Raw genomic sequence first — 15,197 nt, 5'->3', positions numbered from 1 at the left:
TTATCAGCTTCTTCTAATTCAGGAGAATAATGCAAACTAAAACTACAGAATAATTCACAATCTTTAGTTAGGGGTCTAACATGGCATAAAATAATATTATAATCTAACAGTGTGTATTTAAGTTAACAGAGTGAAGCAAACAGCTTGATGCCATTCTGGAAATGAGTGGGGAACAGATGAGTGAGGATTAGGTACAACTCCAGTATTCAGTCTGGGATAGTGTCACGGTTTGCGGGGGCAAGCCGTGTGGAATATATATAGGACCAAAAGGCGGCAGCTCTGGTGCAGGTGAGTGTTTATTAACAACAAAAATGCAAACAACAAAGGCGCTAGGAACATGAAACTGAAACCTAAACTGGGTAAACTAACACACAAACCAGGAATGACGGTGCAGGGAGGTCCGGGGAAATACATGCAGGGAGACCGAGGGGAAACAACACAGACGAACCAGCAACGAGGACACGGTAACACACACTATAAATACACATGCCAGGAATCAGGGGATGGGAAACAGGAGGGGAACACACCTGGAATACATGATAACTGACAAGGCAGGGGAAACGTAAACAGAACACACTGACATAAGACAGAGCCCTTCAAAGTAAAACAGGAAACACATACACGTAATGACACAGACTCAAAGACGCGGACTAAACACAGAGACTTACTACACTAAGGAAATGCACAAGCAGGGAAGACATCAACCAGAGGGAACACCACTAAATGCTAGAAAATACAAAACTATCAAAAGTACATAACCAAAAACACTGGGTCACCGACCCAGGACCATGACAGATAGTCCCTTCATGATCCTGTGCACATTCTGTTTTTATCTCCGCTTTGTTGCTCTGTCTCATGTCACTGTGTGTGTGTGTCTGTGTGTGTGTGATAACCCCAGTAAGAAGTGAGTTCTGTTCCTGGGCTCCCACAGAGCAACGTTTTTGTCATTTTTTTGTCAAAGCTGCCCATTTCATTTCAAAGCTGTGACAGACTTTAGACTGATTTGCAACACACACAAAAACACACATGCAAGGTGGAAACACTTTCAGTTTTGTTATGAGTAGGGGGGTGGAGCAACATTGCTGCTCAAATTCCCTTCTGTTAATTCTATGATTTCCAAAAAGTCATGTGATTGCATGGTCTCATCGTCCCTCCTCTGAGGGTATAAAATTGTGCAACGCTCCCTTCTCTGCCTCCTCAGCATCACAGAGCTTCCTGATACAATACAGGTAAGATCACTTGAAATGCTGGAATCAGGGGATCAAGATAAAATTACAGATTACAGAAAGAGAACATTTAACTAATTGAAAATGAAGATCCTGATTGTAATTGTTCTCCTAATCATCAGATCGGTGTGAACAGAAAGATCTACCAAATGTAATTCTTTAGAAATAGATGGGATTAATTTTTTTTTTGTTTTACTCCAGAGCAAGATTTTCCTGACACCTCACTGTGTGGATCTCTGTCATCAACATGGCAACGTAAGTACAATAAGTACAGTTAAGAGATACAGTTATCTTCATGCTTTAATATATCATCATGCGCATTATCATCAAAACTGATCGTAAAACTGTACAATTGAGTGAGCTTATCCTTACAATATTGATTTTTATTTTGGTAAATGTATTTGCATTTTAGCCTCACCTATGAGCTTATGCCAAGGTGAGGTATCTGGTGTCCAGAATTCATAAAAATTGCTATTCCTCCTGAAGTAATAGTCAGAATTTAGGTTTTCAGATAGCGATCACATACAGTTAGGGGTGGGTTTAAAAAAACTGATTTCCTGATTAAAATCAAATTTAATTTGAATGTGATATCGAGTCATTACATTTTGAAATCGATTTTTAAATATAAATGTTGTTTTACCACCAAACAGCTAAAACAGCAAACAATTAAAAAGCAGGTAAATGGATTGCTCTAACTTTGCACACTTCCTGCACAACTCTTTCTCTCTCTTAGTGTACTTCTAGACCATTTTCCCATCTCAAATCTCTGTTTTCTGCATTATTTGCTTGCTTATTACGCATCAGTCTACTGTTGTGTACAGTGCTGTCGACTGCTTTTTTTTTTTTTTCAAACATGACTTCCAACAGGAAAGCCTAATTTCTGCTGTTCAGTAGCTACCGGATAGCTTCCGTTTTTGATCTAGTGCAGAATATTTTTAAGATGATTATCTGCTATAAAAGACCAGGCCATGAAAATCTCCTTCATATTTTTCTGCGTTTGACCATCAGTCACTTTGACACAAAGGTATCTGCTGTGATGCTTACACCTCTGATGAAGTCCCTTAAGTGCCAGCTTTGTTTTTAACACATAGATCGTTTACACAGAGTTTGTAATTGCAGAGAAATAGTCAAATAATTTGCAATGAAATATTCTTAATTTAAAAGGTTAATCAGGTTCGAATCATTTGTTGAATAGTTTAGTATTTTGTTTGTTTGTTTTTCTTTATTATTATTATTGTTATTTTTTTGTTATTTTCTTCTTAAGTATAACTGGACATTTTCTATATGCTCATGTAAAGCTGAGGAGCACGAGCCAAAGAATTTCATTATGGGTAAATGTGGCTACACTGTTTATCTGTATATGACAATAACACTTGAACTCAGTGACAATACCCAGTCGTACATATAAGGTCAAGGTTAAATTTGTCATTTTACGGGCAATAACCCATAAAAATATAATATGTATATCCCTGCCCCATTAACTTAATCATTTAGGTCAGTATTCCCATCCTTTTTTGAGCCACGAACCGCGTTTTCCAATTTGCATAATTTTAAAAAGTTTAAATTTGTTCACAAGCCTATTGAACAGTAGAAATGAGGCTTTCTTTTTGAAAGTAAGTAAAAGGAAAAAAAAACAGGGCCCGACAGCGCTGTAAACAACGGTAGACTTGTGCGTAACAAGCAAGCGGATAATGCAGAAAACAGATTTTTAGACGGGAAACTGTTCTTGAAGTATACTTTTTATTATGGTGGAAGCAAAACAGTAAAAGTCAGAGGGAATTCATGACGATGTTTATGTGAAGCGTAGTTTGGATCTTCTTTTGCTGCTGGTTCAGTCAATATTGTTTGGAGAGAGATCAAACTAACAGCTTTAGAATCAGCGCAAATCAGGGTGTGAACACAAAGCTCGACCCGTTGGCAGATCAGAGTCAGCGAGCCGTCGGCTTTCAGCCCCGACCGTGTCCGTGCTGTCGGGTGAGAGAGGCGACATCTCACTGATTCTGATCCGCAGGTCTGCGCTTTGTGTTTACGTCTTTGTGCAGAATCCAAGCTAGAATCGATTTTAATAGATAAATCGATAATCAAAACCCACCCCTAGAAACAAGTGGCTCTCGTGTCTTTCACTATGTCATTATAAGTGGAGCTTATGAAGCCCAAGTTTTGTGGCTTTTCACAGGCGCTCAGTTTTATGGCTAAATCGCGTAAAGCTGCAGATAGCTTCTGTGATCCAGGGTGGGGATTTAATAGTGCTGCCTTTCTAGTTTTAAGAGGAGCCACTTTATGGTAAATGGCCTGCATTTGTATAGCGCTTTTCTAGTCCCTAAGGACCCCAAAGCGCTTCACACTACATCCAGTCATCCACACATTCACACACTGGTGATGGCAGCTACTTTGTAGCCACAGCTGCCCTGGGGCAGAGGCGAGGCTGCCGGACCACCACCAGTAGGCAAACACGGGTTAGTATCTTGCCCAAGGATATTCGGCATGCAGCCAGGAGGCAGCCTGGGATCGAACCACCGACCTTCTGATTAGTGGCTGACCTGCTCTGCCACCTGAGCTACAGCCACCACACAGAGTTCTTAGACACTGCGAATTGAAGGAGGCCACATGCCATTCAATATCATCAGTTTCAGGTAGATTATTATCAAACAGTTGCACAAATTCCATTGACACAGCTCAGCTGCTTGGCAGTAAACACTGATCATCATTTAAATCCATAGTGATTCCCTGTCTCCATCAGTCTGTGGAGAGGTGCTGCTGCTCTCCTGCTCACTGCCACGCTGACTGCAGCCTGAACTCGCTGCTGTTCCACAGTAACTGCCGTCAGATTATTTGGTGATGGTCAAACAGATGTGTCATAGTGTCTGACCTCTAAAAGCTCTTGGAGGTTGGGCATCTTTATAATTACAGTGCAGGTGGATTTATAGATGTAGTAAAAAACTGAATTAAACATGTTGGCTTCTTTTGGCATCAAAATCCCTTTTTTGTTGAATCTGCTTAAACAGGAAGCAACTATGACTGCCAGTTTTGCATAATAGTAACGTAAAGGTTGTTGCACTTGTTATTCTGACTTAATTAGAACAACCAAAAATATCATATGAAATGTGAATCTGTCTGTTAATTACTCAGAACATTAACAGATAATTACTTATCAGTTAGCAGGTATGTCAACAGACGAGGTCAGATGTTGAGATAGAGGAAACATGTTACAAATAAATAAAACACTGATGAACGTAGTTGTCAGAGACCAAGCAGTAAGACATAGAAGACACAGGTGTTTAATTCAAAACTGGGGTTTTATGACCCAAAAATAGGAATAATAATTAACAAAGCCAAAACTTAAACAGGCAGACCAATAAAATAGGTCAACTAAATAAACTAAACTCCAAATAACAACTAACAAAACCTCAAACAAACACAAGACAAACTGACCTGCTAAAATGACACATGAGGGAGACAAAATGGCTGCCATATAACCAACTAACACAAAACAATTTAACAAACTCCAAACACCCTCCAGGCAATGAAGGATGTGGTTTAGTCCAACGAGGTTGTCGGCAGTAGTTCAGATCCCCAAGCCCTTTGCCACACCTTTTGCCAACTGGGAAGGAGAAGCCACGCCCCAGGTAACTCAAACAAAGAAAGGTGTATAACATAAAACAGAACTTTGACTTTGCAGTGTTGATATAAACTAAACTCATAAAATCAACTAAAATAACTCCATATATGGAGTGCACACAACAAATCTCACACATCAGCATCACAGATATCAACACATGATGAAAAAAAAATGAATAAAGAAACATATTAGACAATTAGTAAAATATATTTAAAGTAGTGACTGCAAAGTAAACTAAAGTGAAGCAACTAGTGGTGAGGTGAAGAGCTTACCATGTGTGGCTTGCTATCAGAGTATAATTTTTAAAATATGTTTAAAAAGGTGTTGATATAAAAAAAATGGTATAGTTTGTTACGGATTCAAATATTGGGGATGGATACAAGAGGAAAAACCACAATAACAACACTGGTCCGGCCGGGTTGAGTCAAACGATGATTTTAATGATCACACGCGTGGGAGATGGACACCGTACGCAGACAGCCTCAGATCTCAAAATGGTGGAGCATTGATCAAACTCTTATAGCCTCTGGTGCCTCCACCTTATCATAAAAGCCTAAACATTCACATGCTTTCTCTCACACGGCGCCTAAGCTACGACCTTGGCTCCCTGTTTATCTGCTCCTGCTGAGATGGGGCAGAAAACTCCAGCATGTTCTCTTCTAATCAGACAAATAAGGCGATGACTTTCTGCGAACAGTATTTCTTATAACTCAGCAGTATAATGCATCATAAAACAATATCTGTCACGGTTTGCCGGGGCAAGCCGTGTGGGATTGTAGAAAAGGACCCAAAAGGCGGCAGCTCTGGTGCAGGTGAATATTTATTTACAAAGGTGGGTACAAAACAGCACTGGTGGGAACACAAGAAACCGGAAACCTAAACTGGGTAAACTAACAAGACAAACCAGAAACGAGGATGCAGGGAGGTCCGGAGAAATACATACAGGAAGACGCAGGGAGACCAAGGGGAAACAACACAGACGAACCAGCGATTACTAAGACAGAAAATACAACTTAAATACACTCAGAGAACATAGGGAGATTACACACAGGTGGGAGACACAGCTGGGAGTGATAACCATGACGAGACTAGGGAGGCAAACTGAAAACACTCACATAAGACGCAGACCTTCACAATAAAACGGGAACTTGCACATGAAAGGACACAAACTAAGAAACGCGGACTAGATACAGGAACACACGGGCAGAACAGAGTAAACACTAACCAGAGGAAGAACAGAACCAAAATCGCGAAGAGAAAACACAAAACGCTGGGTCAAAAGGACCCAGGACCATGACAGTACCCCCCCCCCCCCCCCCCCCCCGCAAAGGCTGGCTCCAGACAGCCCAACAAGAAACAAAACAGCCAGAAAAAAAACAGAAAACAACCCGACCAGGGCGGGCGGCGGGGGCCCAGGACGGAGGGCTCGACGCAAAACAAAACAGGAGCACCAGAAGGTCAAAAGACAAAAAGAAAAACAAAACACGAGTCCAAAAACCAAAAAAAACCAATGAACGAAACACACCATAGCCCAAGAAAATGGAGTCCAGAACAGAAGAGTTCAGGGGGCCGGCCAGGGGGCCGACAGCACAGGAGCCCAAAACAGAAGAGCTCAGGGGGCCGGCCAGGGGGCCGACAGCACAGGAGTCCAAACAGTTCAGGGGGCTGACCGTGCGGACGGCAACGGCGGCGACGTGGACACAGTTCAGGGGGCCGACCGCGCGGAAGGCAGCGGCAGCGGCGGCGACGAAGGAGACGATGGAGCAGTTCAGGAGGCCGGCCGCGCGGAAGGCAGCGGCGACGCTCCAGTGTCAAGCGCACTGGCCGAGGCCCGGTGGGCACAGGACCGGACGAGGCAGGACCAGACGGACCAAACGAGGCCGGACCAGGCGACGACGGGGCCGGACCAGGCAAAGCAGAGGCGGAGGCCGGACCAGACGAGGACGAAGACTCGGATGAAGCCGGACCAGGCGACGACGAAGCAGGAGCTGAGGTTGAGGCTGGACCAGGCGAAGCACAGGCAGAAGCTGGACCAGGCGAGGATGAAGACTCGGATGAAGCCAGACCAGGCGAGGCAGAGGCAGAGGCTGGACCAGGCGAGGCTGAAGACACGGAGGCTGGACCAGACGAGGACGAAGACTCTGAGGCTGGGCCAGACGAGGACGAAGACTCTGAGGCTGGGCCAGACGAGGACGGAGCACAGGCTGGAGCTGCAGCAGACGGAGCACAGGCTGGAGCTGCAGCAGACGGAGCACAGGCTGGAGCTGCAGCGGGAGGCTGAACGGGCCCCTCGGACCCTCCAGCGGAGACGGGAGGCTGAACGGGCCCCTCGGACCCTCCAGCGGAGACGGGAGGCTGAACGGGCCCCTCGGACCCTCCAGCGGAAACGGGAGGCTGAACGGGCCCCTCGGACCCTCCAGCGGAGACGGGAGGCTGAACGGGCCCCTCGGACCCTCCAGCCGACGAGGCATGAGGCTGGTGTGGTTCTCCGGAACCACCAGCCGACGTGGCATGAGGCTGGACGGGCTCCTCGGGCCCTCCAGCTGACGAGGCAGGAAGCGAAGGCCGGAGCGGTCCCTCGGACCCTCCAGCGGAGACAGAAGACGAAGGCCGGAGCGGTCCCTCGGACCCTCCAGCGGAGACAGGAGACAAAGGCCGGAGCGGTCCCTCGGATCCTCCAGCGGAGACAGGAGACGAAGGCTGGACGGGCCCCTTGGACCCTCCAGTGGAAGTCATCATTAAGCCAGCAGCCATGGAGGTCACTAGCTGACACAATGGCGACTGGCAATGCACTGAGCACTGGCCCTGCCCAGGCAACGCTGACATGGTGCAGTTCTCAGGCGGCTGCTTAAACTCCAGGGGTCCAGAATCAGCTGAGGACTGGGACCTAGCCTCTGGGGAAGCCCTGGAGCGGCAAACTGTGCCAAAGGCGGCTGAACTACGAAAAGCACCTTGGGGTGGAATTAGACTTTCTCCCTGCATGGAGTGAATGAGTGAAACCGGTAATACTGGAGCCAGAGCGATGGGTAGCGGGGGCACTGGAGCTACCGGGGCCTGCGCTACAGGCGGCACTGGAGCTACCGGGGCCTGCGCTACAGGCGGCACTGGAGCTACCGGAGACTGAGCTGAAACAGGCACTGGAGCTACCGGAGACTGAGCTGAGGGGGACACTGGAGCTACCGGAGACTGAGCTGAGGGGGACACTGGAGCTACCGGAGACTGAGCTGAGGGGGACACTGGAAACTGAGCTGAGGGGGACACTGGAAACAGAGCTGAGGGGGACACTGGAAACAGAGCTGAGGGGGACACTGGAAACTGAGCTGGGAGTAGCTGCGGGGGAGCTAACTGAGCTGGGAGTAGCTGCGGGGGAGCTAACTGAGCTGGGAGCAGCTGCGGGGGAGCTAACTGAGCTGGGAGCAGCTGCGGGGGAGCTAACTGAGCTGGGAGTAGCTGCGGGGGAGCTAACTGAGCTGGGAGTAGCTGCGGGGGAGCTAACTGAGCTGGGAGTGGCTGCGAGGGAGCTAACTGAACTGGGAGTAGCTGCACAGGCGATACGCAGCTCGCGTTGACGTCCGCCACACAAAACACAGCCCCTGAATGAACAGTCACGTTGTCTGGAAAAGACACAGAGTCCTCACTCACCACAGCCGGCGAATTAGAAGTCCGAACGACCGGCTGTGGGGTGGCGCGCCCGCGGCGCGATCGGCGTTTCCTCCCCGCAGATGGCTCCGACGGGCCGGGCAAGACCACATCCGGCGAGTCGGGCAGCGAGGCAGGAGTGGCTGAGAGAAGGTGGGGTGTGTGCCGGAGAAAAGCCTGCACGGTCGGAGGAAGCGAAGTTAGAAGCCATGGCAGGCCGGAAAAGAGCCGTTGTAGCCGACTTTCCACGGCGCGGCGAAGCTCCTCTGGAGGGTCCTCAAGCCACAGCCCGAGGAGAATCTCCACGTTATATGTAACGTCGTCCCGGAGCTCCTCGGACGGATTTACTGCCGCTGGGTCCATGGTGGCTGGTTCGTACTGTCACGGTTTGCCGGGGCAAGCCGTGTGGGATTGTAGAAAAGGACCCAAAAGGCGGCAGCTCTGGTGCAGGTGAATATTTATTTACAAAGGTGGGTACAAAACAGCACTGGTGGGAACACAAGAAACCGGAAACCTAAACTGGGTAAACTAACAAGACAAACCAGAAACGAGGATGCAGGGAGGTCCGGAGAAATACATACAGGAAGACGCAGGGAGACCAAGGGGAAACAACACAGACGAACCAGCGATTACTAAGACAGAAAATACAACTTAAATACACTCAGAGAACATAGGGAGATTACACACAGGTGGGAGACACAGCTGGGAGTGATAACCATGACGAGACTAGGGAGGCAAACTGAAAACACTCACATAAGACGCAGACCTTCACAATAAAACGGGAACTTGCACATGAAAGGACACAAACTAAGAAACGCGGACTAGATACAGGAACACACGGGCAGAACAGAGTAAACACTAACCAGAGGAAGAACAGAACCAAAATCGCGAAGAGAAAACACAAAACGCTGGGTCAAAAGGACCAAGGACCATGACAATATCATTCATTCACAATAAATCAGCAGTCTAATGTAACGCAAATCAGTTTAACAAATGCAATAGTTATCAGCTTCTTCTAATTCAGGAGAATAATGCAAACTAAAACTACCTAATAATTCACAATCTTTAGTTAGGGGTATAACATGGCATAAAATAATATTATAATCTAACAATTTATATATAATAATGCCAAATAACAGTTATTGATTTCTGTTAATAAACAGTCATGATTTAAGTCAAAGCCCAGATGTCTCTCTCTCTCTGTCCAAAGTGTTTGACCTTAGCTGTCCGTCTGATATACTCAATTCTAATTGTCTCTCTTGGTCACTCACAGTGAAAATCTTAGCATCTTTAACTCTGCTATTTGCTGATATTTGGACAGCACACATGATGGAAAGGAGGATTTCAGTTGATGTGCACATGAATGATTTGTGTTTCCTCTGCAGGTAGAAAGTGTGTGTGAGCTGATGTGAATTGAGCAGCATGGATCAGTGTGATGCAAATTTGCAAAAAAAACCAACCCAGCATGTGCATCAAAATAAACTATTTCCAGCAGTGCAATATGAGTCCTAAGCATCCCAGAAACGACACAGAAAAGCATGAAGTCAAACTTGACTTTTAAAAACACCAGTGTAGGCTCATAAGGCCCTGAAGGCAAAAAGCGAAATTTTCCACGAAATGACGTCACTTCCGGTTTCGGGCAGGTCACGGCGGACATGCGATAGTTCGCGCTGATGGATGTAGGAAGTGTTACAAACAGCTGATCGGATCGGCAAAGAGTGTTTCTGGAATATTATGTTTTAGTTACTGCAAGTGCGTTTTATGCAGTTTTTGCAAAGCTATATGTGGAAGGAAACTGTGACCGAGGACAAGCTAAGATGTAAGTACAACTCCTCCGGTTTCATATGCAAATAAATTATTGCGCTAGCTCACGTGGTTGCAGTGCTACCGGGATTTAGAAATAGTTACGCAAAACGGAGCGTGCCCGCTCCGACCGGGTTTAAAGGGTTAACAGGTTGCAAAACTGGGTTGGCATTTATGATTTATGTGTCTGTATGTTGAAACATGCATACTCATCTTAAATGTGTGGCAAAAAACCGAAACTTAACAAATTTTTATTTTTGCTTCTCAGGACCAGGGATATGTCTTCAAAATACAAGAACACCATCCTCAAAAGTGTTCTTATCAGTTCAGGACCTCCTCCTGTTTACCAGCTAAACCCAAAGAAAAAAATGTTTGGAACGCTGACAAAAATGACTGTTGGTGAAAAAAATCAAAAAAAGACAAATAAAACCATCTTACTTGTGGGTGAAACAGGAGCAGGAAAATCTACTCTGATCAATGCTTTGGTCAACTACACGATGGGAGTGAAGTGGGAGGATGAAGTCTGGTTTAAGATCGTAGAGGAGGAGGAGAAAAGTCAATCAGAAAGTCAGACATCAGATGTGATCGTGTACGAGATCTTTGGTTTTGAAGATGAAACTCTGCCCTACTCTCTGACCATCATCGACACGCCTGGATATGGAGACACCAGAGGGACTGAGCATGATGTCATTGTTAGTAAAAGATTATTGGACTTGTTTCGATCAGATGACGGAGTCCATGAAGTTCATGCAGTGGGTCTGGTGATGAAGGCGAGTGATAATCGACTGAGTGATCGATTGAGGTACATCTTTGATTCAGTCATTTCTCTGTTTGGAAAAAACCTGGAGAAAAACATTGTGGCCCTGATCACACACTCAGATGGTGTAACACCTGAAAATGCTCTTGAAGCTCTTGAAGCTGCAAAAATAAAATGTGCCAGAATAGAGGATGAGCCAGTTTGCTTCCTGTTCAATAACCAACAGGAAAAAGAGAGAAAAAAGAAAGACAAGGTGGGTTTGCATAACGCATGGAGAGTATCAGAGGGAGGAATGAGTGAATTCTCAGAATTCCTGGAAAATATTGAACCTCAGAAACTGATGACAACTGTTGAAGTGTTAAAGGAACGCATCAGATTGACAGCCTGCATTCAAAACCTGTAAGAAAGAATAGATTTTATTGAATTAAAACAGACAGAAATAAGACAGACTCAAGAGGCTCTGAAGAAACACGAAGAAGAGATGAAGACAAATAAGCAGTTCACTATAGAAATTGATGAGGTCTACAAAGTTAGAGAAGATATCGAGGTTGGGTGGTGGTGCTTGTTGGCTGGGTATGAAGGAGCTGTCAGCTGTAAAGTCTGTGAGGAGAACTGTCACTATCCTGGATGCACAATGGCCTGGTATCCTGAACACTGTGAAGTCATGAAAGGAGGCCGCTGCACTGTTTGTACCAACAAGTGTCCTGCATCAGATCATGTGAAAGAAAGGAAGATCTATGTAACCAAGAAACTTCATGTCACAAAGACTAATGAAGAAATGAAAAAGAAATATGACAAGAACAAGACAGAAAGTGAGGACAAGTCCAGCCTTTTGGAAAATCTAGAAAAGGAAATGAACCAGCTGACAGCAGAGAAGTCACAGTGGCTGGAGGAGTCCTACCAACATCTTCTCAGACTGGAGGAAATCGCTCTGAATGTTTTTTCTCTGTCCACTATTGTACACTTAGAGTTATTAAGTGAGAAGATGAAGGAGAAAGGAGACACAGAGAAGGTCCAGAAACTGGAGGAGATGAGAAGCAGAGTGGATGAAGGTACCAGAGGAGCTCTGCAGTACATACCTGCAGTTATGAAAAAAGTTGGGCAAACCTTATGGAACAAGATGAAAACCCATCAGACAGATATGTAGAATTTAACTCAAATCACGAGACATTCTCATGGTTTTACAGAAAATACAGTTTTCTGTAAAAATTGCATATGGAAATGTTTCACTTGCAGATTTAATCAGTTATCAATTAAACATATCAGTTTACTCTGTCATTGGTAATTGGCCTCAGGATGATGAGAGCAGCTACAACCCAGACTTTGACCATTATGCTAAATGTTTTGATGAGTCCTGTCTCAAAAGACGTCATCACTGAATTTAGAAAACATACTCATGTAAGTAAGTAAAGTAAAATGTTATTTATATAGCACCTTTCAAGATAAAATCACAAAGTGCTTTACAGAGGCAGAAAAATCTCAAACAAAATCAACCAAAAGCAGTTTAAACAGATACGTTTTTAACTGCTTTTTAAAAGACACGACTGAGTCCACAGATCTCAAACTCAAAGGGAGCGAGCTCCAGAGTCTGGCAGCCGCTGATACAAACGCTCTGTCACCTTCTGTTTTTAACCTTGTAAGCGGGACAACCAGCAACCCCTGGACACAAGACCTCAGGGACCTGCTGGGGTGATAAGAAAGAAGTAGATCACCTAAGTAAGTTGGAGCTACACCGTGCAGGGCCCTATAAGTCATGATTATGATCTTAAATTGGACCCTGAACTTGACAGGGAGCCAGTGCAGCTGAATCAGCAGGGGCGTGGCATGGGAGTGTTTGTGATGCTTTATCAGAAGCCTGGCAGCAGCAGTCTGAACACCCTGCAGTCGTTCCAGGGAGGCGTTACTTAAGCAAGTAAACAAGGAATTACAATAGTCTAAGCGAGATGAAACAAAAGCATGAAGAATCATTTCCAGTTCAGAGCGTGACACAATGGGACTCAGTGATATTTCTTCAATGGTAAAAACAAGAGCGAACCAAAGATTTAACGTGTGTGTCCAGAGCTGGGTCAAAGGTAACACCAAGGTTCCTAATGGAGGATTTAATATATGAAGCACGAGGGCCTCGATTTTTAATGTCCAAAAGGTCACATTCATTAGGGGTCAGACAGTGGAATGTGTTGAGTATTATAATCTAATATATGTTGGAACAATGATTGACTGAAAACTGAACTGGGAGACAGACTGTGACTGTGTAAAAAAAAAAAAAAGGGGCAAGAGCATTTGTTATGTTTGAGGTAAATTTTCTGGAGTCTGTTTTCTCATTTTCATTGGTGTCATGATTTGGATATTTATCTGTAAAAAAGACAGAAAATCGCTCACTCTAATTGTTAAATGGGCTAACAAGCTGACGTTTCCTTCATTATGTTGTATTGTGCTTATTTGTGCAGTTAGAATTGCTAACTTAATGCAGACCGGCTTTATACTGACAGCTTCAAATAAAGTAACCTGAATGTGTTCCTTTTTAATCTCTTCATTACAAATAAAGTTTGTTGGAAATAAGTTTGGAAACAAAAAAGTTTTATTTTCTCACTGTGTGTAATGCATGCTTGTACTTTTAAAGCAGTTTTAGGAAAATGTGTAGATTACAAATAACTAAAAGTCTGTGAATACTTATTTTTCCCCAGTGTCTTTCATTTCTGTGTGGTTGAGTCCAGTGATACTATATAAAGCATATTATACTGAGTTAACTATTTATAGCCAATAATCCGATGCTTTCACAAAATTGACTGTTAGCATGAACATAAAGATATTGCTCTACTGTGACACAGGAATTTATTGAAGTTCAGTTAAAAAAAATTAAATGTCATATTTACTCAAAATACACTTTAATTACTATTTTAAATGCTGAGAACATGCAAATTTTTCTTTTTTTTCTATTTTCTGGACAGTTATTGTTACTCCCCTCGAGTCTTAATAAAGCTCAACTTGTTCTTTGCGTTTTAGCTGACATTTATTTCGGACAGGAGGATTCTCCAACATGTCTTAACATGTAATGATGTCCAACCACAGCCGATACAATGCCGTCAGAACTAAAAAGAAATACAAACTTAAATGAATATTCTTAATAAAGTCCTTAAGCATTATATGTAACGAAACATTCCAACAAAAGGATCAATAAAATACACATTACACTTCACACTACGGTAATTGCACTTGAATGTCACACAACACTCGCATATATACATACAACGATAAGAAACAAAATAAAACATTTACCTCATTGGCCTCACTCAAATGGAATAAAACTTTCATTTTTACGTCGTGGGGAGGTCCAAAAAAGGTACTCTTTATTTATCTTTCTGTAGACGTGCAAACCTCGTGGCTCGTCTCTTAATTAGCTTGCTGAGTGTGCCAGCCAAAAAAATGCCCTCTTAGCAAGAACAGACGGAACTAACCAATAACACAAATAACACATTTTAACATATAAATCTAAACAACTAAACATTAATTACTATTTATTTCTTAATATTTCAACTACTTATTGTTTCAACCTTAAATATCTACTGACATGAACTTAAATGCGAGAGTTGCCTATGACGGCAGCTACAGTTATCATTTATTATCAGGTCCACAATGTATTCTTATAGACTGAAGCTGGGAACAAGCAGCCAGCTGTGCTTAAATCCAGTGAGGACGCTTTTTAATGATCAATACAACAGTTTATGAGAACAGTGTGATAATATCCTTAACATCCTAATATCTTTATCATTTCTTAACATAAAACTTATTGTTGCAGCCAGGAGCAGTACACATGTGATCCCCCTTAAATTATTTTTTAATTTTAGTGTCCTTATTTTCCTCTGAGTTGTCAATTCTCTCACTAGTTAGCTAACATAAAATATTCCAGCTATTGTTGGTTGCAGCTAATAAGTCTATTTGCTATCTCATTTAGTGCTCAGCTCCTGTGAAAACTAAGGTCTCAAATCAGAAGTATTTGACTCTGTGGTATAATTCTTAAACACAAAGCCTTTATTAAAAACAAAAAGGCCTCTGTAAAGTTCACTAAAGGTCAGAGGTCACTACAGGACAAATTCCTTGATTTTAAATCTGTTTTCTGAAATTTAGACCTCGACACTCGAGAGACCAAAAATCA

At 43.8% G+C, this 15,197-nt stretch overlaps 1 protein-coding gene and 1 pseudogene across 2 annotated transcripts in view; both read left to right on the top strand.

The window, feature by feature from the left end:
- Positions 1-15,197, top strand: part of LOC309702921 (uncharacterized protein) — a 153,336-nt gene that overhangs the window by 86,293 nt on the left and 51,846 nt on the right. The window lies entirely within an intron of this gene.
- On the top strand, positions 1,101-13,603 carry LOC309702925 (annotated as a pseudogene). Its single transcript, XR_014280845.1, has 3 exons — positions 1,101-1,229; positions 1,428-1,481; positions 10,556-13,603. The product of XR_014280845.1 is annotated as an uncharacterized misc_RNA (transcript).

The sequence above is a fragment of the Aulonocara stuartgranti genome, assembly GCF_965226115.1.
Source record: "Aulonocara stuartgranti genome assembly, chromosome: 3".
Classification (NCBI taxonomy): Eukaryota; Metazoa; Chordata; class Actinopteri; order Cichliformes; family Cichlidae; genus Aulonocara; species Aulonocara stuartgranti.
This window is presented reverse-complemented; position numbering and strand designations above follow the sequence as displayed.